Genomic DNA, 22,853 nt, shown 5'->3' on the forward strand with positions numbered 1-22,853 from the left:
ACTAGAACCAGAACTTGAAACATTACTTGTCGCTCGCATGAATTTTGAGGAGACTGAGCGCGAAGCATTTGCAAATAATTGATGAGGCTAAGCACCAAGCTGTAATGGCATGGCTTGCTGATGTCTTGTTTGGTCAGGACAGGGCAACGGGGCGTCAATGAGGGGTGCAATGCACGTTGACGCGCTGTCGTCGTATCGAACCGTCGGATAATGCTGCAAGCGTTGTTAGGGAAGCGTTATAGAGGGGTGGGGGTGGGGGGGGGGGTACAGGGGCTTCTGTCAGTCTACCGGGTCAGTAACTATAAGGCCAACATCACAAAATTGCAGCGTATCGCAATATCAAAGGCGTTTTGTAGCGTTGAGAATCTCATCAAATTGATTCGAACAGCATATAGCGCACCAGCCAATAAACACCATTGAACAAAAAGCTTCTCGGAGAACAGTCATTGCTTCTGTATCTATTACGACCGCCTCTCAGGTCCGCTTCACATCCAATAAACGCACTGTTGCTACCCATGTCGACCCGGATGACCTTCGGCGATCATGACCTTCACCTTGGGGTCACGAACCCGACGGGTCGATCAAACGACCCCCTCGGCGTTGTTGATAGGAGTTCACCGACACAACAAATTACCGTTAGTGCAGCAACAGAGTGATATTCAATGCTCCCTGTTTTGCTCCGGCTGGAGAAATACCCGTCTGTGAACCTGCCTTGAACTCTACGAGAGCATTGGATTATTACCCAAGGGGAAAGACCGCATCGGAAAACAAGATGTGTAGCTGCAACTGAAGATAATTCATAGGTGATTGTCTGACCTGTAATGATGACTTCTGTCATTTTCTTTTTTTCCGTCCTATGCCCCCCTCTCTCTCTCTCTCTCTCTCTCTCTCTCTCTCTCTCTCTCTATCTCTTTTTCTCTCTATCTCTCTCTCTCTTTCTCTCTCTCTCTCTCTCTCTCTCTCTCTCTCTCTCTCTCTCTCTCTCTCTCTCTCTCTCTCTCCCTATTTCTTCTCTCCCTTCTGACAGATCCTTTGCCTAACTATTTGCGGTAAATGATAGATCATTGATTGCACGCCAGATAGTGATCGTTTTCTGATAGACAACTGCAGTGGTCTGACGACTGACGACTGATGGTTGACGACTGATGACTGACGACCGACTATTGACTCATGGTTGACGACTGATAATTGTTTGCTGACATAATTGCAACAGATAACTGACAACTGACTGTTGTACTCAAACGAACGACGGCCCTGACATAAGCTAGCAGTTGACGGCTCAAAGCTGATGGCGGACAACTAAGCCGATTATGATTCAATTGGTCTATCGACCAGTGTCACTGCACGTTCACCGCTATGTTTATGTGAAGGGGGAAGTCTGGCTCGATTACAGGTAACTTACCTACCTAGTCACCCAAACACTCGGCAAGGCCAAACACATCGTCATCGTTTTCTAGGAATGGGGCATCGCTGGGACATCGGGTCAGCACGGGGTGACGACTGATGACTCGTGCGATGGTTAGCATGGTTGATTGCACTCTGGCGGTATTCCAGGTGTGCAGTGCATGCGATGTACCTATGTGGATTGTCATCCTCTTCGTTATCAAAATATGTTTTTAGTGATGATATTTATCTCAAATAGGTTATATATAGGTGCCACGACTTTGTATAACATACGTGAATATTTTGTCATCAGTTTTCATCCTAAGATTTTGATAAACAACTCCGTAAGTTTGCATAAACGACACTGCGCTTTAGTCGTAACTCGTAATATCAAATGTCACTCAGACACAAGCAGTATACAGAATTTCAGCATTGATGTTGAAGCTGTGGCGAATATGATAAATTTGGGTCGATTAAATTTGACAAGGAAAACGGCTTCAAGCAACCCGCGCCCTGCTGGGGGGGTGTTTGAACACCCCCCCTTGTGGTTTTTTGCGAATATCTCAAAAACGGCGGCGCGGAGCGCCGCCGTTTTTGGTACACCTTATCACACATCAATTCTACACATGTTGTCAAACTTTCAGACCAAGGTCATTCAAGGTCAGGTCACCAGGTCACTTGAAGTGACCTCACCTCATAAAAAGTTTCAATGTCTGTCATAGCTACACCGAGTGACCGATCGCGCTTTGAAACTTTCAGCGATTGCTAAGAGCAATAGCATGTACAAAATGTATATCTCAGAATTTTGATATCGATGACCTAAGGTCAGGTCAATTTTGCGACCTCCCCATTATAAGTCAATGGGAGAAAAATGAAATGCGTCTCTTTTGGACGAAAGACATTATAAACACTCCCAAACACCGAATTACAAGTGGTTTAGACACACTGAACATGAAAATGGTGTCCGTGACCCTTGTTTATGCCCTGAGGTCATCTTAGGTCACGAATGGTATCTAACAGTTTTTCGCAAATAACTTTTGATAGAGGCATGCTAGAGCGATGAAAATGCCTTATATGTGTTCAGCTCGACGAGACGGATCGACTGATATGCAACATGACCCTTCACGGTCAGGTCATGACCTTGACCTGAGGTCAAATTTTCAAGTTGACCTTTCAAGGTCAAGTTATAGTTCATTCGATGCGTCTTGACGAGAGGAACACGATGCCGGTGAAAGTAAGCTCGTACAAGGCTTGGGTCAAAAGTTATTGCAGAAAAAACTGTTTCCGAAAAAAATCGGCTATTTTTGCAGTTTTTGCCCCCTGCAGGCAAAACCGTTGACGTTAGGTCAAATCTGAGAGAATTACTCAGAAAGGGCGTTAATAGGGCTATCGAATGCACTTTTCCGTGGCGCTGTAGCTCTATTGGTTCCCGAGTTATGCGTTGGCTTCTTGGAAATTTTCGACATTCGACCTGGAAATCGGCGAAATTTTGCCTTCAATGACCTCTGGTGACCTGACCTTTGACCTGACCAAAAAATTGACTGAAGTGATTTCGTCATTATTTTTTACGCTCTTTCGAACGCCGCCTTCCGCGTATCGCTACGTGGCCCAGGAGCCGAGTTAGAAGGGGGGGTGTTCAAACACCCCCCCCCCCCAGCAGGGCGTGGAAATCCAGGACCGCGGGTTAACCCGGCAGGCGGTGGGCCTACCAGCCACCTTCCGCGCGGTGGGGGGGGGGGCACTTTTTTGCCCCCCCCCCCGTATCTCCGAAACTACTGGACGGATCCGGAAAATTCAAACGGCGTTCGATAGCCCTGTCAAATTTGTTGAAAGAAACCAAATTTTATTGACCTCGGGGTCACCGATGACGTCACAGGTCAGGTCAAAGATAAAATGTTTCACCGTTCACGGGGCTTCTAAGGAAAGCGTTATAACACCGAGTAAAACGCATTTTGTCGAAAATCAGCGATAAGGCGTCAGTTTTCTAGTACATATGTTGCTATTAGAGGTCACTGGTCATACCAGGTCAGGTCACAGGTCAGGTCACCAAAGGTCACCAAGGGTCACCACATGAGCCCAACGTTACTAAGGTTATGCGATGCATGTTTTATGGCCAGTTTTTCATTTCCAACTCAATGGTGTTGGTTATCAGACCATCAGGTACGGTTTAGGTCACTTTCTGGTGGAGGTCAGGTCAAGGTCAGGTCAAAAAAGGTCAAATTTCAAAGTTGGTATTTTTGCATAAAATGGGTATCGATTCGATGCAGCTCGTCACGGGGAGTCTAATGGTGGTCTTTGTTTTGCGCTACGAGGTCTAGAATTGCTAAAAATTGAGTTTGAAAATTTGACGTCATCAATTTTGAACAGTTTTTTCGCTATAACTTGGCCAAAAAAAAGAGGTATCGATCTCAAAATTGGTATGTATATAGAAGGCGGTAGGGGCTATCACATATATTCCGGTTTTTTCGAAATTCAAAAAACTTTTTGGATTTTTTGGCTATTATATTCAAAAAATCTATTTTTTGTTTTTTGGGGGTCAAAATCCAAAAAATTCGAAAAACCGAAATAGCAGTTTTGTAGCCCTTTTCATTCCACACCTTTTATGTCCGAAACATTTTTCTGTATCTCTAAAGCTGTAGGCCTGACAGCTCTTCCCGCGAAACCTTTTTTTGGGTCGAAAATGGCAAAAATGACGTCATTCTGACGTCATTAGCGGCCAACCTATCATAGCCTTTGGAAAAATTTTTGTCACCATGTGCGCTAGCTGCTCCCGGGAGGGTACTGAAAGTTTGGTGACGATCGGCGCGGCGGTTCTCGAGATATATCGAAAAAACTAAAGGGGGGGGGGGCAAAAAATCCCCCCCCCCCACCGCCTGGAAGGTTAATGTCGAAGTAAATGCAGTGGACGAACATTTGCTGTAATTTTGTCTTATTTTTAGTTAACGATGAAAAAAAAACATATTTACCCCATCGAGTCCAGGTTTGCATGACATCTGAAGTTCTCGTGCGTGTAATATCACTAAATTTTGGGAATAAAGGTCTTAGTTTGCAACTTGCGTGTTTCTTCTGACGTCAGTAGAATTCCGCTCTCGTGTTACAGGTAATGGTACACCGATTCCAGCAACAAGGATCTCCTGCAGTGGACGGACTGTACACTGTTCACAGTTTTACGATATATCATTATGTGGAAGCCGAAATTAGCACACATGCTATCTCTCGCACTTCAAACTCGTAAGGTGGCTTGATACGCAGAAGGACTACACGCACAAGCAGATGGAGTGTTCAATAGTTGATGCAAAAATAGTTATCGATTACATTTAATCAATTAGTGGCCCAGTACCTATGCAATATGCATGAAAGTAATGATGCATTGTTATTTTGCATGGAAAACACGGGCGTAGGAACGTCATGAAAAGTGGGTGGGCCACCCTGTCAAGGGGCCTCCTTTTCCAGGGGGCCTCCTATTTTCAGGGGCCTCCACTTTTGCCTCATCCTGCTGGCTGCTTTCAAGTATGACCTCCAAATCTAGCTTCTGAGATCAGGCAGATGTACCCAGGGGCGTAACCGCTAAGGCGAACAGTGCGGAAAGTCCGCACCATTTTTAAAACTTCTTCCCTTTCCGATTTTTTTTTAGAATCTTTTTGCCGCAAACGGCGCATGACCCCTGAAAACCCTTACACAAATGTCTTCCTCGTTTCCCAGGTGCCCCCATTAGCTTCATAGGCGCCCTCTTTGGCATATAAGCGCCCTATGTGCCTATAGTCATCAGAGACATCCCTATATGTCCCACAGTCGCCCCGTTGTCGCATACAGGGTGACAAAAAAAAACGGTCATCACCAAATTTCGAATAACTTCGGAAGTCTTATTCAGATCATCACCAAACTTCGGCCACTTAACCCTATTCCTGGCGGGGGGGGGCCTCAGGAGCCCCCCTGAGGTTTTTTGGTTATATCTCCCAAACGCTTTGAGCTAGGAAGCTCAACTTTTCTGACTTTTTCTAAAAGGCTTTTACGCAACATTTCTGAAAATTTTGAGTTGATCTGACCTCAGGTCAGGTCACCAGAGGCGGTTTGGTGACCCTACCTCAGAAAAGTTTGCAATCACGCCAGAGCTAGAGTTTTTGACCGATCAATTTCTTCTCTTCAGGCTTTAGTTAGGGTACCAGTATGTGCAATTTGTATATCTCAGAATTTTCATATCTGTGACCTGAGGTCAGGCCAGACTCGTGACCTTTACATTGCAAGCCTATGGGAAAATATTGAAACGCCTCCTGCTTCGTGTAAACGAGTCAAAACCACCCAGTTCTTTCAGTATTACGGAAGATTATCTCATCGGTGATGATCCTGGTGCCGCTAATTGACAGGGGCACCGGTAAAGGTCATCTGAGGTCATGTGACGTCATAAATCGTTTTTCTGTCAATAAATCACGACATGATGGTGCTCAAGACTTGTAAGTGGTACCAAACTGCTCGCCTGGTCAAGGCGCGTCGTTTGGTATGCAACATGACCATACCCCACAACCTCATTGATGAATGACCTGACCTTGACCTCAGGTCAAATTTTAAATTGACCTGTGAAGGTCATCACATACTTATTTCGCATCGCCTCGGTGAGAGCAACAAAAAATTTATCGGCTTTATGTCTCTATGTTTCTTAGTTTAACCCGCGCCCTGCTGGGGGTCTTGGATTTCCACGCCCTGCTGGAGGGGGGGGGGGTGTTTGAACACCCCCCCTTCTAACTCGGCTCCTGGGCCACGTAGCGATACGCGGAAGGCGGCGTTCGAAAGAGCGCCAAAAATAATGAGGAAATCACTTCGGTCAATTTTTTGGTCAGGTCAAAGGTCAGGTCACCAGAGGTCATTGAAGGCAAAATTTCGCCGATTTCCAGGTCGAATGTCGACAATTTCCAAGAAGCCAACGCATAACTCGGGAACCAATAGAGCTACAGCGCCGCGGAAAAGCGCATTCGATAGCCCTATTAACGCCCTTTCTGAGTAATTCTCTCAGATTTGACCTAACGTCAACGGTTTTGCCTGCAGGGGGCAAAAACTGCAAAAATAGCCGATTTTTTTCGGAAACAGTTTTTCTGCAATAACTTTTGACCCAAGCCTTGTACGAGCTTACTTTTACCGGCATCGTGTTCCTCTCGTCAAGACGCATCGAATGAACTATAACTTGACCTTGAAAGGTCAACTTGAAAATTTGACCTCAGGTCAAGGTCATGACCTGACCGGAAAGGGTCATGTTGCATATCAGTCGATCCGTATCGTTGAGCTGAACACATCTAAGGCGTTTTCATCGCTCTAGCATGCCTCTATCAAAAGTTATTTGCGAAAAACTGTTAGATACCATTCGTGACCTAAGATGACCTCAGGGCATAAACAGGGATCACGGACACCATTTTCATGTACAGTGTGTCTAAACCACTTGTAATTCAGTGTTTGGGAGTGTTTATAATGTCTTTCGTCCAAAAGAGGCGCATTTCAATTTTCTCCCATTGACTTATAATGGGGAGGTCGCAAAATTGACCTGACCTTAGGTCATCGATATCAAAATTCTGAGATATACATTTTGTACATGCTATTGCCCTTAGCAATCGCTGAAAGTTTCAAAGCGATCGGTCACTCGGTGTAGCTATGACAGACATTGAAACTTTTTATGAGGTGAGGTCACTTCAAGTGACCTGGTGACCTGACCTTGAATGACCTTGGTCTGAAATTATCACAACATGTGTAGAATTGATGTATGATAAGGTGTACCAAAAACGGCGGCGCGGAGCGCCGCCGTTTTTGAGATATTCGCGAAAAACCACAAGGGGGGGGGGGTGTTCAAACACCCCCCCCCAGCAGGGCGCGGGTTAAAAGTTATCTAAAGTTAAAAAGTTTTAAAAAAAAGTTATCTTAAGTTTAAAAGTTATCTAGTTTAAAAGTAACTAATTCCAAAACATTTTATCGTTTATGACCTCTGGTGACCTCAATATTGACCTGACCTGAAAATGTTTTATGTAAAAGTTGTAGATCTTTAAACGACCTATCAAACGCCGTTCGCCGTTTGTCGCTGCGATGTGTAGTTTTTGAGATCTGAAGGGGGGGGGCCGAATCGGCCCCCCCGCCAGTTTCTTGTCCCGGCGGAGCCCGCCAGGAATAGGGTTAAGGTCACACCTATGTAGCATACATCCACCAAGTTTCAAGTCTTCACTACGAATACTTTTAGTACAGTGTGTGTTTTACTGACGCTCCACAATGTGCTCCAGGTGAGCGCCACGGCGCTGCAGGGCGTAGGCACACTTGCATCCGGCGGGCAAAGTTGTCGATAACCCGATGGCTGTGCACTTTACAGAGTGCAATGGCCTCTGGAGACGTGCTCAGGGGGTGTGCTACCCCTGAAACGTTATTCTTATCGGGTTATCGGCAACTTTGCCCGCCGGATGCAGGTGTGCCTACGCCCTGCAGCGCCGGGGCGCTCACCTGGAGCACATAGTGGAGCGTCCGTAAAACACACACTGTACTAAAAGTATTCGTAGTGAAGACTTGAAACTTGGTGGATGTCTGCTACATAGGTGTGACCTAAAGTGGCCGAAGTTTGGTGATGATCTGAATAAAACTTCCGAAGTTATTCGAATTTTGGTGATGACCGCTTTTTTGTGTCACCCTGTACAATGTACGCTTATCATAGGCGTCTCTCTTTTATGGACACTTGAAGGCGCCTCTCTTTGCCATGCCGGCGCCCCTGTTTCTTATGAATGCACCCCCATGACATTGATCAATTGCAATTTGCAGACCTCTATTGCATGTGGACGCCCATATATGTAGGCCTCAGAGGCGCCCCTCTTTCGCATTGAGGCGCCCCTATGGGCTTCATAGGCGCCCCTCTATTACACGTAGGTGCCCTACTGTCTCAGAACCGCTCCCCTTTGGCATGCAGACGCCCATCGTTCGTACGGAGGAGCCGCTGTGGTTCTTAGAGACGGCATGGTGCTCCCAGACGCAGATGGGACTCTCGGAGTCGACAGTGTGGGACCTTCAGTCGCTGATGGGTGCCCGCCAGATGTGGACCCTCGGAGACGCCGGTATGGGGCCCTCAGAGGTGCCGGTATGTGGCCCTTAGAGACACCGGTGTGGAACCCTCAGATACTTCAGTGTGAAGCCCTTACAATTGCTGGTGTGGAGCTACGAATGCGCTGGCTTAAATCCCTCAGAGGCCGGTACATGGACATTAGAGCCCAGTGAGAGTTTGTGTGGTGCCTTCAGTGGCCTTGTGGAGCCGTTAGACATCAACATGGTGCTCTCAGGAGCCGGTGAGTCCTCAGAGTCACCGGTGTGGGGCCTTCAGAGCACCGAGATACTGGTGTGGGGCCCTCAGAGGTGTCGGTGTGGGTCCTTCAGATGTACATATAGACTAGCCTTGAGATGCACAGGTGTGGTGGCCCACAGAGGCGCCGGTGTGGGGCCCCCAGAGCCACCGATATAGGGCCCTAAGAGACACTAGTATGACCCTCAAAGGCGCCGCTGTGTGGCGCTCATAAACACTGGTGTGGAGCCATCACAGGCGGGTGGAGCCGTTAGAGGCCGGAAAGGGCCCTTAGATGCCTACAAGGAGCCTTCAGAAGCCGGCGTGGCACCCTTATGGGGATAAGCGTGTCTACTTAAAAGCCCTTGAGGTGCTCTCATGAGCTCTGTGGGGCCCTACCTAGCCGAAATATGGCCACGGCCAGTTGCCGCCGCATGGCTCTTCAGACTATCATTCTCAGGGGCCTCATCTGCCTAGTTTGAATAGAAGGGCCTCTCAGACCATCAGTCTCATGGGCCTCCTCTGGCTAGTATAAATAGAAGGGCCTGTTAGACCATCAATCCTAGGGGCCTCTTCTGGTTAGTATAAATAGAAGAGCCTCTCAGACCATTAATCTCAGGGGGCCCCTGCGGACAGTATAAATAAAAGGGCCTCTCAGACCATCAGTCCCGGGGGCCTCCCTAGAAAAGTGTAAATGTGGATAGAGGGCCCCCTCAGATTCATTACGAGTGGACCTCTCTGACTATCAGTCTCAGGGGCCTCTTGTGGCCAGTATGCATATAAGAGCCTCTCAGACCATCGGTCTGAGGGGCCTCTTCTGACTAGTGTGGATAGAGGGCCCTCCCAGACCACCGGTTTCAGGGACCTCCAGTGGCCAGTTATATGAACAGAAGGGCCTCACAGCCATCAGCCTCGGGGGCCTCTTCTGACTGGTGTAAATATGAGGGCCTCTCATACCATCAGTCTTAGGGGCCTCCTCTGCCTAGTGTGAATATAAGGGCTTCCCAGGCCATCAGTCTCAGGAGACTCTTCTGACTGGTGCCGGATTGAGGGACCTCCCAGACCGAAAGTTTTGGGGGTCTCCTGTGGCCAGTATGAATAGAAGGGCCTCTCAGTCCATCAGTATCATGGGCCTCTTCTGCCTGGTGTGATTATAAGGGCCTCTCAGGTCATCAGTCTCAGGGGCCTCCTTTGACTACAGTGTAGATGGATAGGCCTCCCAGATCATCAGTCTCAGGGGCCTCTTCTGACTATTGAGGATAGAGGGGCCTCCTCTGACTAGTGAGGGTAGGGGGCCTCGGCTAGACCGCCAGTGTCAGGGGCCTATTCTGACTAGTGTGGATGGAGGGGCCTCCCAGACCAGTGTGGATATTGGGGCCTCCTCAGATCCACTAGGGCCTCTCAGGCCATCAGTCTCAGGGGCTTCGACTGATAAGTATGAACAGAGGGCCTCCTTGGATCCATCACGGCCCCTTGGAGTCCGTGCGTGGGGATTCGTGGAACTTATTTTTACCGAGTTTGTTTATTCTGGAATGTGACGACGTCCTCTCAAATCGAGACGAGGGGCCTCGAGTAAAAAGTGGGTGGGCCAAAACACATGGTTGGCCCCCCCACCTCGAAAAGTGGGTGGGCACTTGCCCACCTGGCCCCCCCTGTTCCTACGCCTATGATGGAAAACATTGCTTTTCTCCTTTTTCATGGTCATTTAGAAGCTAGGGTCATGTGAGCGTCACTTATTTCTACCGTTTACCTATCCTGAAAACAATTAACTTTCCACCTGGACACATGTTATCCTGCAGACTAAATGAAGCGAAATATTACGGTTATAACGTCCAACACACACTCACGTTACCAGGACAAAACAGCCCATCAGTGCCGTGCTGGTTTCGTGACCGTTCGATAAGCCCGTTCACCATGCCAGCGTTACGCTATGGCGTCAGGTTGACGAGACCCAAGGGAATGTGTCACCACGTTACGCTGCGTGGCTCTGCGCTATGCGAAGGCTGTGGGAAACCGGGTGCCAAGGCTACGCACAAGGTGGCGGGTCACTAAGGGTCACCTTGGCTGAAAGATACGCACGACTCCACCTTATAGTCACGAGCAGAGTGACGTAACGCTATAGGTGAACAAAACCCTGATGATTGTCGGTAAGTAACCTCATTCTTGTACTGATTTGCAGGAATGGGAAACCGTTCGTTGACTGCTGGTCTTAAGTAGCTAATGATTGACATTTGGTAAAGGCATAAGATATAGAATGACACTGCTACGCGAGTTATTTATTCAGTTCCATATTGATTGATACAAAAGAAGGCAGAAGGTACTGGTTGAGCCGTTTTGTGGAGTCCTGGCTTGCTGTCGTTCCATAGTATAATTGAAAGCAAATAATGAAATGTCACGTATATGTCATGATATTTTTTTTCGTGAGCCCAGAACGTTAAGCAGAGACATAACATCATGCACTGTATACGTTAGTGTATACGTTGTATACATTAGTGTTATCATTACACTTTTATTTTATTTGACATGGAAACAGCAAAAACAAAGTGAACAAGTCATCTCCATCTATAGATAGATGGCCAACACTGAATCGTCCTCCACGTTCTATACTGATGCAATAACTTGACTATGTCTATCAGAATATCATGAATTTCCTTGACTGTTGTGCATAGCGCGCATATCACAACCATGTTGCCCGAGCTCCTGCGGTCACGGGATGTTAGAGCTGTAACAAATAACGGGGCAGTCAGGTGTTGAATCGCTGACCTTTTGAGAGTTGCATCGACTGTGTCTTATGAGTATGCTATGCCTTCCATGCACTATGCTACTGATGAAAGCTGACTCTATCTTACTCAGTACTGCGTATTTTAGGAGCTGCGCAAATTTTTACACCCTCACTTTGGAAAGCCATCACGAAAACTTCAGAGCAACAAGCAGAAAACAGTTAATTTGCCATCGTGGCCTGGCAATTCACTATGATGTCAAACACTTAGCGAATGACACATCCATGGAATTCAAATGTTGCATTATGCTAAACGACTGAACCGTTAGTACCGTCAACTCGGCAGCGTTTGGTATGACACCCAACAGAAATGACGACATATTACAGTTTATTGTGCTTCGTACAAGCTCCAAACTAGTGTGAACTGCAGTCTGCGTGAGTTGCAAACGCCTTTATTGCATTTTAAACGGTCATATTGAGGACTTAGCACTGCATTCCTGGCGATATAACTGCTCATTTTACTGCCACTGCTAGGACGGTGGCACTTGGGTGAAAAGTTTCAGTGCATGACTGCATACATTCCGGGGACTATGATTGATGGTAGCGGTAATGTGAGGTGAAAAACTACGCTGACGTATAAGCTGAAATTTATTATGTGACAGAATGTGACACGTGGCAGTTTGGTGTGACGAGGGTCGGGTAAGTATGACAAGGGTCGTATTATATTGATATAATAAGTGATGAATCGTTACATACCTATTAATCGTGTTACAATTTGCATTCCTAAGAAAAGGGACACGTGCAAACAGTGAAAGTAGATATTCCAGACTCAATCAATAACTCTCAATCAAAATATGGAATTGGGACAATATGATGTTTTTATTACAATTTTCTTATTTTGCAATTACTTTTGCATTACATGCAATCCGGGTCATTAACTGATCTAACGTTTATTTTCTCTCCCAAGAAGGTTACATAATACATATCATGCATCGCACTACACACATGGCGGTCTAAAAGCGGTGCTCAAATCCAAGGAATGCCGTTAAAATGCAACTGTAATGATCCATTACTCCCCACCTGTGCCACTTTGCTTATCTTTAAAATCAATACACTCGATATAATTGATAGATCCTTGGGCATGTTTCACTGCCAGTATCGCGCCGCCATGCTGTTGCTGCCCAGCAGGTAAACACAATGTTCTATAGACCCGGTCCGTGATACATGCTTGGGTTGCATTAAAGGAAGACTGCCGCCTTCAAAAAGTTTTCTCAGATTGGCCCATGATTTTTTCCCTGGATAAAACGAAATTTTAGAATTCACCTGGCAAGCTATCATCACGTGAATCGCGTAAAAAAATTATCGATTATCATAAATTATCAATCGGCTAATGTCTAGCGACAATGTTGACACATCACTAGACTTCAAGGTCATAAGATATGGAAGCGGGTTTTGTCGCCATAAACGGCGCGCATGTTACAATTGAAATATACAATGATCCTTGCTTTGGTTATGTATGTCCTGTTTACGCTTTTTGAATTGCCTGTTTTAATGAGTTATGTTATCTATATCTTAAAATATTCCAATTCTGATTCATGTGATAGGTATATATGCATGTATTTTGGCATGTGATATTAAAAGCTAGACTATTTCCAGGTTTATATGAATAGTGATAGACTAAGTTGAGACAAAGGCTATTTGAATAACAAATACCTGTGGTATTGGAAAATTGTCATGAATCTGATAGTGTTTCCATTCCAGCACCAATTTCCCAGTCTTCAAAGTGTGGCAGGGAGCTCAATCCGTGACAAGATGTTTGGGACAGGCAAAACATTGCCCAAAGCGGAATGCCGAGACCTGGGCAAACCAATTCCTTTCATAAGGGCCCCTCATGAATATGATGAAAATGATATAATGATGAAGTGCATCATTTAATAAGTATGAGAAGCGAAACGAATCAATGCTGTGACAAGCTTTCAACTTCTGCCCCAGATTTCCTTGCTTCTGCCCCAAAATTCCTCAAACCTGCCACAACCTGTGGTGTGTGCCCCGACAACATATTGTCAAGACCTGCCACGTTTTGCAGACTGGCCCATTTCTGTATGCCTACCTTCCAGGTGAAGATGCCTGGTGAGCGAGGGAGAGGACGAGGACGGGTGAGGAGAGGAGGTGGTCGAGGGGCAAGAAGAATTCTCAATTTTTCACCCACCGCCCAGCCCGAGCCCCAAAGGTAAATAACTGAATGTTTCTTACGATGTGATGTGAAAGCATGAAACAATTGTTAATATTTATTTAATTGCCATGTGTGGCCTAGCCTTTATCTAGGTTGCTAGCCAATATATACTTTAAAGTGATTATTGCAATTAAAATTATCATGTACCTACCTTGAAAAGTCAGGTACACTACAAGCAGAAATAATACAGGGTGTTTCTGAAAATGCTGACACATTTATTTCTCCCATATCTCTCATGTTTATTGACGCACACCCATCGTCATAGGCTACAACTAATCAGTCATCATTAAAAATTCACATCCATCGCCAATGATCACTATTTGATCCCCTTCTCGGAACCTAGAGCAGGTGCTCGAAGCGACCACCACTTCAAGCCAAACAGAGTTCGACCCGACGGTGCACTGCTTCCAGAACTCGGCGGCGCTCCTGGGGCGTCACCGCCCTCACGCACGCGCGGACCGCAGCCTTCAGCTCGGGAATGTCTCGGGGTTCACTCTTGTAGGCTCTTTCCTTGACATGACCCCAGAGGTAGAAGTCTCCCGGCGTGAGGTCCGGAGACCTCGGTGGCCACCTGGTGGGGGTGCCTCGGGAAATGAGCCCCCCCTCCCCCAAAGCGCTCCTGCAGCCACTGTAGGGTCACAGTGGCTGCATGAGCGGGGGCACGATCCTGCTGCAACCACTGATCATACCACTGGACTTCCTCTGGAGCGCAGTCCAGAACTTCTCGAGGACCTGCAGATAGCGCTCCGCCGTCACCGTGAGGACGTCGCCCGCGACATCTTCGATCCAGATTGGGCTGATAATGCCCGTGCTGCTCACAGCGCACCATGCAGTGCATCGGGGCGGGTGCGGCTGATCTTCTGCGACCTCGTCCTGGGCCTTCTCGCTCCAGATCCGGTTGTCCAAATTAGATCAAGATGCAGATCCAGATCAGCGCCATTGTGTCAAAACAACAGAATTGGTTTCGAAGTAGAAATGCACTATCTTAGCATTTTCCTTCGTGTCAGTAATACGGCGTATTGAATGAAAGCACCGATGCTGTCAAACAAATTTTCAAAAACTATTCTTTCGTCTCGTGCATTGAACACGTGCATTTAATTGCAGTAAATTCCTCCAAATACCAAAACAAATGTGTCAGCATTTTCAGAAACACCCTGTACAACCTAATCTAACCTTACCTAACCTTACCTAATGTAAGATAATCTCACCTGACTCATTGTGTGGTTTGGTGGAAGTTATAAATGTTTTGTGAAAAAAATATGGTTAGTACACAAAACATTTCTAAGGATGTGTTCTTTCTAATCATGTTTTAGTTTTGTGAGTCTCTTCATTTTCTAAAGAGTGCAAAAGGAGGTATTCAACTCTGCTCATGATAATTCAAAAGGAATTCTTAAATACAATGCACCAATAAATCACTGATTTTCACTTTGTGGTTCATCAGAAAACACATTCAACATCATTGTCTTTCTATAATGAAAGATGGCACTAAAACATGAACCACTTTTCCTCCAGAAAAGTGGTGCTAGGTGAACTTGATACAGGTGAACTTATTACTTAGGACACATGGTACAAGTCTTGATCTTATAGGGGGAGGCGGCTCGGGTTGGAGATACACGTACACTGGTTATTAGGGAGACCATTAGGTACCGTTAATGATTTTACATTGCTGTGCGATACGAGGTTGTAGTGAATAGTGATGTTGCGTCATTTGTGGACTTCCCTCCTGCGAGTTGTCTGGTCCTAGGATTTCATGCACATCTTCCTTCACTTCAAACTGGGATTTACCGGTGACGTGTTTTCTCTGTGTGCGTCAGGTGTACCAGTGGAAGCTCCTGCACCACGTCTTTAAGGACCACCTTGTGATGCTGAACCCGGTGCACCTTTCCCTACAAGTGCACCGTCTGTACGGCCACATTCGCATATGTATACAAACAGTTCGAGAATGACGTCTACAGCTCTCACTCTGTCGTCGCCAAGAAGATTATGGAGTCGTTTGGCCGTAGGAAGGCAGCTGCGGCGGCGGCCGCCACCGGACAGCCCATCAAAATCAACAACGAGATCACAATTCACAATCATCCCTCACACGGGCTCGGGCAGTGCGGCAAAGGGCTCGTCTCAGGCCAGCTCGACGCCTGTGAAGCGGCGGCGACCGGAGTCGGCGCCGGCTCCCGTGGAGCGTGAGTGCGAGCTGTGCGAGCATCGCGCGCTGCCGTGGTGCAGCCGCGGCCGCTGACGGAGCACTACCTAGTACCTGCGCCAGGCGCCTGCACCAGGGCCGGCCAGAGCTCGAGTTCACGCCGCTGATGCGCGACCCCAAGTGCGCAACCTTCGTCACAGAGGAGATCTGCGAGCAGCTGCGCCGGCGCGCCGCCGCCGAGGACTCCGACAGTGGGGTCGAGGTGGAGGTGAGCGACGCGAAGGACGGCGCGGCCGGCGGCGCCCCGTCCGCCTCCGGTGGCAGCGCGCTCAGCAAGCTCAACGAGGAGACTCACGCCTATTGCCGCGGCGCGGCCCCGCCGGCTGGTGACCGTCCGGAAACCCAAGCCGTTCATGGGTGACTGAGTGAAACGAATGGACGTGCGTGTGCGTTTTTGTTCTGTGTATGCGTGCGTTTGGAAATGGCGTCTCTGTGTGCGTGCTTGTTTTGTAGAAGCGCTAGCGGTGCCGACGGACCCAGCGATGGCGCGGAGGGCTTTGATGTACCGTGTGTCTTTGATGTTGATGCATTCCCGTGTTTTGTTGGTCGCGCGCCCAGCAGCACCGTGTACATAGCCGGGGGCGTTCCTGCTCGACGCCACGTTCTGTTCGTTGTATCTCAGTGCCAGCTTTTTGCTCCAAGTCCCGCTCGTGGAACACGCGACTCGCTCGATTCAAATAATAAATATACACTGTATTCTCTAACAACCTGATATTCTCTGAACAACTCTCTCCTCTCTCTCCTCTCTCCATATAAAAAATACGGCCACGGTGAGTAGGTGCCGGCCGGCGGTAACTGCCTCCGGACGGTTCTCAGTTGATATGTGACAACAGTTAGGAATGTAACACCGCCATAGTACCCTCCATCACTGCCGGGCGCGGCGGTCCCCGCACACAGGACCGGCGGGGGGGGGGGGGTAGCGACCGCCGCCGGCTGCTGGCCGCCCATCAGCTGCAACACCAGCTGCTGCAGATGGACAAGCTGCTGGCGGTCCTCGTTTAGCGCGATCAGCTCCTGTTCGCGCGCCGCCGACACAGCGTTCACAGCGCCGCCGCCGATGAATTGCTGCAGCCGCGCGCGCAGCTCCTTTCGCTCTCTGATGAGACTGAGACTGAGCCAGCCAGAGCCAGAGTCGAGACTGAGCCAGCTGAGTCTTGACAGACCGGACAACACACAAGGCGCCAAAAACGAAGCAACATGATTGGTCGACACATCGAACCGTCTGTCACAGCGACTGTGCTTGGACCACGGCCATCCCGCAATAGTGACAAGGCATTATCCTGAACACGCGCAGAATCACGCCCAAAGTCAATCGACACACCAAGAAACGTAAAAACATGCGACGGAACGAGAACTAATTTATTGAAATTAATACACAACCCAACACTAGTCAGAAACGCAGCGATACCATTCAGCGTCCTTGGACATAAAAAGAAAATCATCTAAATACGCCAAACACCTGACGTTAAATCTCGACTCTACAAGTTCACTGAAAGCATCTGTTAGGTACTGCATCTCCGAAGGAGATGCAGTACCTAACTGCATCTCCTTCAGTACCTAATAATGCAGTACCTAATAATGGTACTGCATCTCTACCTAATAATGCAGGAGATGCAGTACCTAATAGGGCCCATTGGTAACAGAGAAAAGGTATAAGCACGTTTTACCATCATACAAAACACCAAAAGGACGTGTGGAACGTGCGCGAGGAATGTGATGAAATCCATCTTTTAAATCAATCTTGATACCGGTATAAAACCCCAAAACGATAACTCTAACGCATCCTCAATAGACGGCAAAGAGCACGGCCGGCACGGCAAGAGGGGCGTAAGCACTGACAAATCGTATACCAGTCTGGCCACAGTCGCACTTTTTGGCACAGCAAAGTCTGTAGCAGGCCAACTAAACAGCGACTCGCTCGCGACCGGTGCCGACGGCGATGAAGATTCGTCGTCACCAGCGTCCTTCCGAGGCGCGCTGCCGACGGGGCACGCGCCACCGGCCCGCCAGCATCACCGTCGACCGATGCCGTCTTCAAAGAAGAGCCGCTCCCCTCAGTGGCGGCAGCAGAAGAGACCGCAGGCGGCGGGGACCCGGAGCAGGGCACAGAGACGGTGCCCCCCGCCGCGCCTCAAACGCCGAACTAAGCCGGACGTTCCGGCGAGCCGGGCCCGCGGCGCGCGGCGGAGCGCGCAAGCTGGACGGCCAGGCGGGGCGCGGGCGCCGCCGGGTGAGCTCCGGGAATGATGATGGAGAATGATGGAAGGATGATGTTATGGAGCCGCGGATGCTGCTCCATGGCAGAAATCATCTCTGCAGCTGCGCCGTGCGGATGTTGGTGGCGAACGCCCTCTGGGCTCTGCGTCAGCTGGCTGGTGGCTTGCGCGCTCTGTGGGAGAGCAGGACAAGGTGTAAAATGCTGCTACGGGACACGTAAGCAGATGTAATACCTCTGCTCGAGCTACCATACGCAGATAAGACTAAAGTCTGTTCCATTTCAAGCTTGCAGCCGAAGTACCATGCTGTAAACAACACATGCTTTATGTGTGCATAGCTCCTACATTAACCCTCGCCCTGGCAGGGCATTTTTCATAACACGGCCTGGCAGGGGGGGGGGATTGATGCGACCCCCCCTCGCGATTGGCCTTGGGGGGTGCATCAACCCCCCCCCCTGCCAGGGCGAGGGTTAAGAGACACATTATTGAACCAAGAAGCAACTTGGCAAAGCAACTTAGACCATAAGCTTGGTATGGAGCAGACTATATTTTTCTTTAGTCTGTTATATAATCAACACTTTGTTTTCTTTAGAAGGAAAATTACTCCTGGCTGGAACCAATCAGTTTCGTTACCCGCCTATCAGTACCTAGTCGTAAAGCAGACGCTGCTCTTCCCTGAACAGCTGAAGGCATTGTGACTGGTGGTAAGCTGGTAGCTTGTAGGTATTTAGGCTGTAGGCTGGTAGGTTGTCGGTAAGTAGGTAAGGTCAGGCCTGGTTAGATTATGTTCGTTATTTTCATCTGTCTTCATACAATGCCCGCCTTCAGCTCATTCAGGTGTTTGCAGGGAAGTGCAATGCCTGCTTTATGATTACTCTTTCTAGTATCTATAATTATCAGCATTCAAATATCATTTAATTTTCATGCAATAATCTTGCTGAGACATGTTTAAACTCTAACCCCCTCCCTGTATAAAAAAACAGCAGTATGCACAGGTAACTTACTGATCACTTTCTGCGAACAGCCTGATCCCAGCATTGCTGTTCCTTCCACGGATGCCTTCGTTTTGTGCTCCCAGCATACTGCATTGTGTTGACTGTGGAGAAATTTCAACAGCTTAGAAGGACCAACAAACATTTCTTTAGATATCTGCATGTTTGCTATGATGACAAGCTAGGATGCAATGTAGGTACCTACCAAATGATAACAATAGGTACCCATTAGTGATAAATTGTAACTAAAATTGACAAATATGTTGAAGGTTATGTTGACAACATCCTAATTTCTCAGTGCTGACATTACTATTTGGCTCCAGACTGGAAAAATTCACGTTATGCTGAATATGTCCTGCATAGTGGCATGATTGCGCCAAAACTTTCAGTGCATGTCAGGCGTAACTTCACATGCGCCGAATTCAGCGCATGTTGGCACCTGAAATTTACGGCGCAGGGCGGCTACAGATTTTTTATTTTAGCGAAAGCCCTGTTGCCAAATTTAGTCGGTAGTCTGGTCAATTTAGCAGCAGATTTCCCCTGCGGACGGCTCTAGAGAGGATGTTATGCCAGATCGCCAGATGTGCAATGAATTTTCAGGTGCAATCCCACTACTACGCTGGTCATATTCAGCAGAGCATTTATTTTATCTAGTCCGGGCTTTCCAATGTAAGAATCATGTTGACCCAGCAAAGTTATGGCTGACTATTTGACAATGACAATAACATGACCCCATCCTCCACCCATATTTTGTCTGCTCCTACACCCATGTCAAAGAGCTAGCTAAGAAAAAATGATCATTTACAATGCCCATAGCAAACCATCCGAATGGGACATTTCAATTTGCTGAAAAACAAGACCAATACCACCCTGACCCGACATCCATATCAATATCTAATTCATAAGCAGTACCTATTTCTGCAAGACTTTCTGAAAGGAAAAATACATATTCCCATATTTTTCTTACCTATGCCTTCGTACGGAAAAACAGAACTCATATTTCGCCTCACTTCAAATTCTTGCCGGCCAAAACAAGATACCTATAAGAAAGGGCCAAAATGTGTTTCAGTTTCTTCCGATCGAGGTCAAGTTCAAAAGCCACCATATGAAAGAAAAACTTCAAACGTCTCACAATGCTGAAGCCCATTTCCCACACTTTTTTTAAAAACCGACATACGGGATATAGGGCTTCATAGTTTGTTTTTACCCTCTGAAATAATCTTCTGATACCATTTTGGACAATATCATTACACAAGAACATGAGAAAAAATAGCTAATCCATCGTATACCATTCCCGACCATGAATGCATGAAGGTTTTTTTGAACATGGTAAAAAAATCCAGTCGCCTTAGACATGATTCCTTTGTCATATTATTGCATTTTATTTAAAAAAGTAAGGTTGTATGTTGATAATTAATATATAATTTTCAAAGAAACTGGCCAGGTTTAATTTATTTTGCATTTAACTTCGTAAAACATTTAAAAATCATGGCTCATTTGGAATGGGTCCGGCCCATGTTAAACCCCATTTCCCACACTTTTTTGGAAAAAATGAACTACTGAATATATTAGTCTAAATTTTATTTTGACACTCCAAAATTCTTCTCTGATCTCGAAACAATCAAAGTTTCGACATATTTTTGCCAAAAGATAAGAAAACTAATGTTTCAAAGTTATCGATAAACGTAGAGATGCCGGTTTTCTTGAACTAAAAAAATGGCATCAAACTGAACTTTGGTCTCCGATTTCTCGCAAACGGGTTCGAATTTCGGAAAACCAACTTCAGTCTGGGACATAGGTGGCTCAGCTCTAGTGAAAACCGTTTTGTGAAAAAAAAGGTGGCAGTCTACCTTTAAAAGGTGCTACTAACCTTTTCAGTTGAGCGCAAATCAATAAAGGTTAGTTGCCACGCCAGAAATGTTAGGCAATTTGCCCAAAGGAATGGCGAGGGAAACACCCATACAGGCAGTGCGTTTGAAGTTTTGAACCATAGCCCGCGCCCCGCTGGGGGGGGGGGGGGGCAGAATCTGCCTCCCGTCCGTTTTTCGCCAATAACTTCTAAACGCGTTACGCCAGCAACGTCAAACTTTAAGTACCTTATCATACATCAATTTGACACGTTCCCTGAAAATTTGAGCGAAATCCGTCGAAATTTTTTTTTTGAGGTATTGACGTTTTAGTGACGTCATGTTCGCCATTTTCGCCTCAAAAACGGCAAAATTTCAAACGCCGCTAACATCTTCATTTTTTAAAGAATCAAGACGTAACAAAAAAGGTTATACGTGATTCTACTTTGTCTATCAAATGGCTATCTCGTTTTTTTTTGAAAATTTGGGATTTTGGCCCAAATTTTTTTTCTTCAAAAAACTGACTTTTTTGGAAAATAATTATAAAATCCAAAATTTTAAGTGTGTCGAAAAAAAAACGGAATATATGTCAAAGAAGTAGTCTATGTGCACCTATATACCAATTTTTAAAAGAATCGGTTCAAAAATGTAGGAGTTATTCAAACTTTTATGACGTCACGACACACAAAATTTTTGAAAAAAATGACTTTTTGGAAGTTCTAGACCTCGTACGGAAACAAAAATAGCACCATTCGATTCGCCGTGAAAAACTGCATCGGATAGACACCTTTTGAGGCCGTAACAACCAACTTCAAAATTTGACCTCACTTGACCTGACTTTGACCTGACCTCGACCTGAAATTCATCCAGAGGTGGTCCACATCACTTATTGAGTGTGCCTATTGAATTCCATGAGTAAAATGACTCATAAAACATGTGTCGCACATGCCCTTTTCTATATTTTGTTTTTGGTGACCTGACCTGACCTGACCTGACCTTGACCTTGACCTTTGAATGACATTGTGTGCAACGAATATTGTCTTGGTAGTCTAAGAACACGTTTTGGGCAATCAGTCTCAGTCCATTCTTCGGCAACTACGGTGCAAGGCCGATACTGTAGAAACTTGCATTTTGTACCCTTGACCTGACCTTGACGTGACCTCTGACCTACTTAAGCAAAGAAAATGGGCTCTTAAGATCCGCCTTGTTGAGAGCTTTCGATTGCCGTTTTCCCCGTCTTTCTACGACCATCGGTTCGGAAGTTAGACAGGGGGGGGGGCAGAATCTGCCCCCCCCCCCCCCAGCAGGGCGCGTATGGCTGAATAGCCCAGCGGGGCGCGGGATAGCGGAGAAGCTGCTAGTCCTTCTGAGGAAATGACACAACAATATGTGACATTCCAGGGATTGCTGAGATTCTGGTTCATTGTAACATTTCCCAGCTGTGAGGAGAAGCCGTTGTGAAAAGAAAATGAAGTGTTAATCAGGTGTGCACGTTCGTTAAAACGTACACAATACCGCACTTACCGCAGTTCGTGTCGTGGCGGACAGGCCGGACCACTAGGTGCGGAAAATCAGGGAGGTGGCGTTCAGACTTCTGAAAGTCTACGGGCCTGGGGTTTCATTACCATGAACTTGGAGCAGGTGTGCCTCAGCTCAGCACTTCTTCGAGTTCGCCACGTCACGGCTGAAAAAAGTTGAGCTGCAAGTCCGGTGGGTGCGATATGCAACAAAACATCGATAAACTCAGTGTCGAGCGGTTTTTGCAATTAGCGTCATAAAAAATAGTGTTGATGCTGTGATTTATCCGATGTCACTCGTCCTTCATCTAACTATATGCTAAAATATTGGCTTTGTTAACTAACATTCTCTAGGACTAGGAAGAGCATGCTTATAAAGACAACAAATACGCTCTGAAAGGAGAGCAATTGATACAGAACCATCATTAACCATGATGTAGAACCATCATTTGAAAATA

The 22,853-nt window shown here is 46.9% G+C and overlaps 2 long non-coding RNA genes across 4 annotated transcripts; one reads left to right on the forward strand and one right to left on the reverse strand.

Moving 5' to 3' along the window:
- The first annotated feature begins 12,670 nt into the window (after nucleotides 1-12,670).
- On the forward strand, nucleotides 12,671-16,530 carry LOC122379441. 3 transcript variants are annotated; one of them, XR_006256184.1, is made up of 3 exons: nucleotides 12,671-12,997; nucleotides 13,511-13,623; nucleotides 15,441-16,530. It is a non-coding gene; the product is annotated as an uncharacterized LOC122379441 (long non-coding RNA). The 3 variants fall into 3 exon arrangements; XR_006256185.1 differs by having other exon boundaries at nucleotides 12,889-12,907; XR_006256183.1 differs by lacking the exon at nucleotides 12,671-12,997 and having other exon boundaries at nucleotides 13,005-13,623.
- Nucleotides 16,531-17,164: 634 nt separating this feature from the next.
- Nucleotides 17,165-20,467, reverse strand: LOC122379440. Its single transcript, XR_006256182.1, has 3 exons — nucleotides 19,999-20,467; nucleotides 19,044-19,135; nucleotides 17,165-18,212 (listed from the first exon to the last, which is right to left on the reverse strand). It is a non-coding gene; the product is annotated as an uncharacterized LOC122379440 (long non-coding RNA).
- Nucleotides 20,468-22,853: the final 2,386 nt, after the last annotated feature.

Source organism: Amphibalanus amphitrite, unplaced genomic scaffold, assembly GCF_019059575.1.
Source record: "Amphibalanus amphitrite isolate SeventyFive unplaced genomic scaffold, NRLGWU_Aamphi_draft 000078F_arrow, whole genome shotgun sequence".
Classification (NCBI taxonomy): Eukaryota; Metazoa; Arthropoda; class Thecostraca; order Balanomorpha; family Balanidae; genus Amphibalanus; species Amphibalanus amphitrite.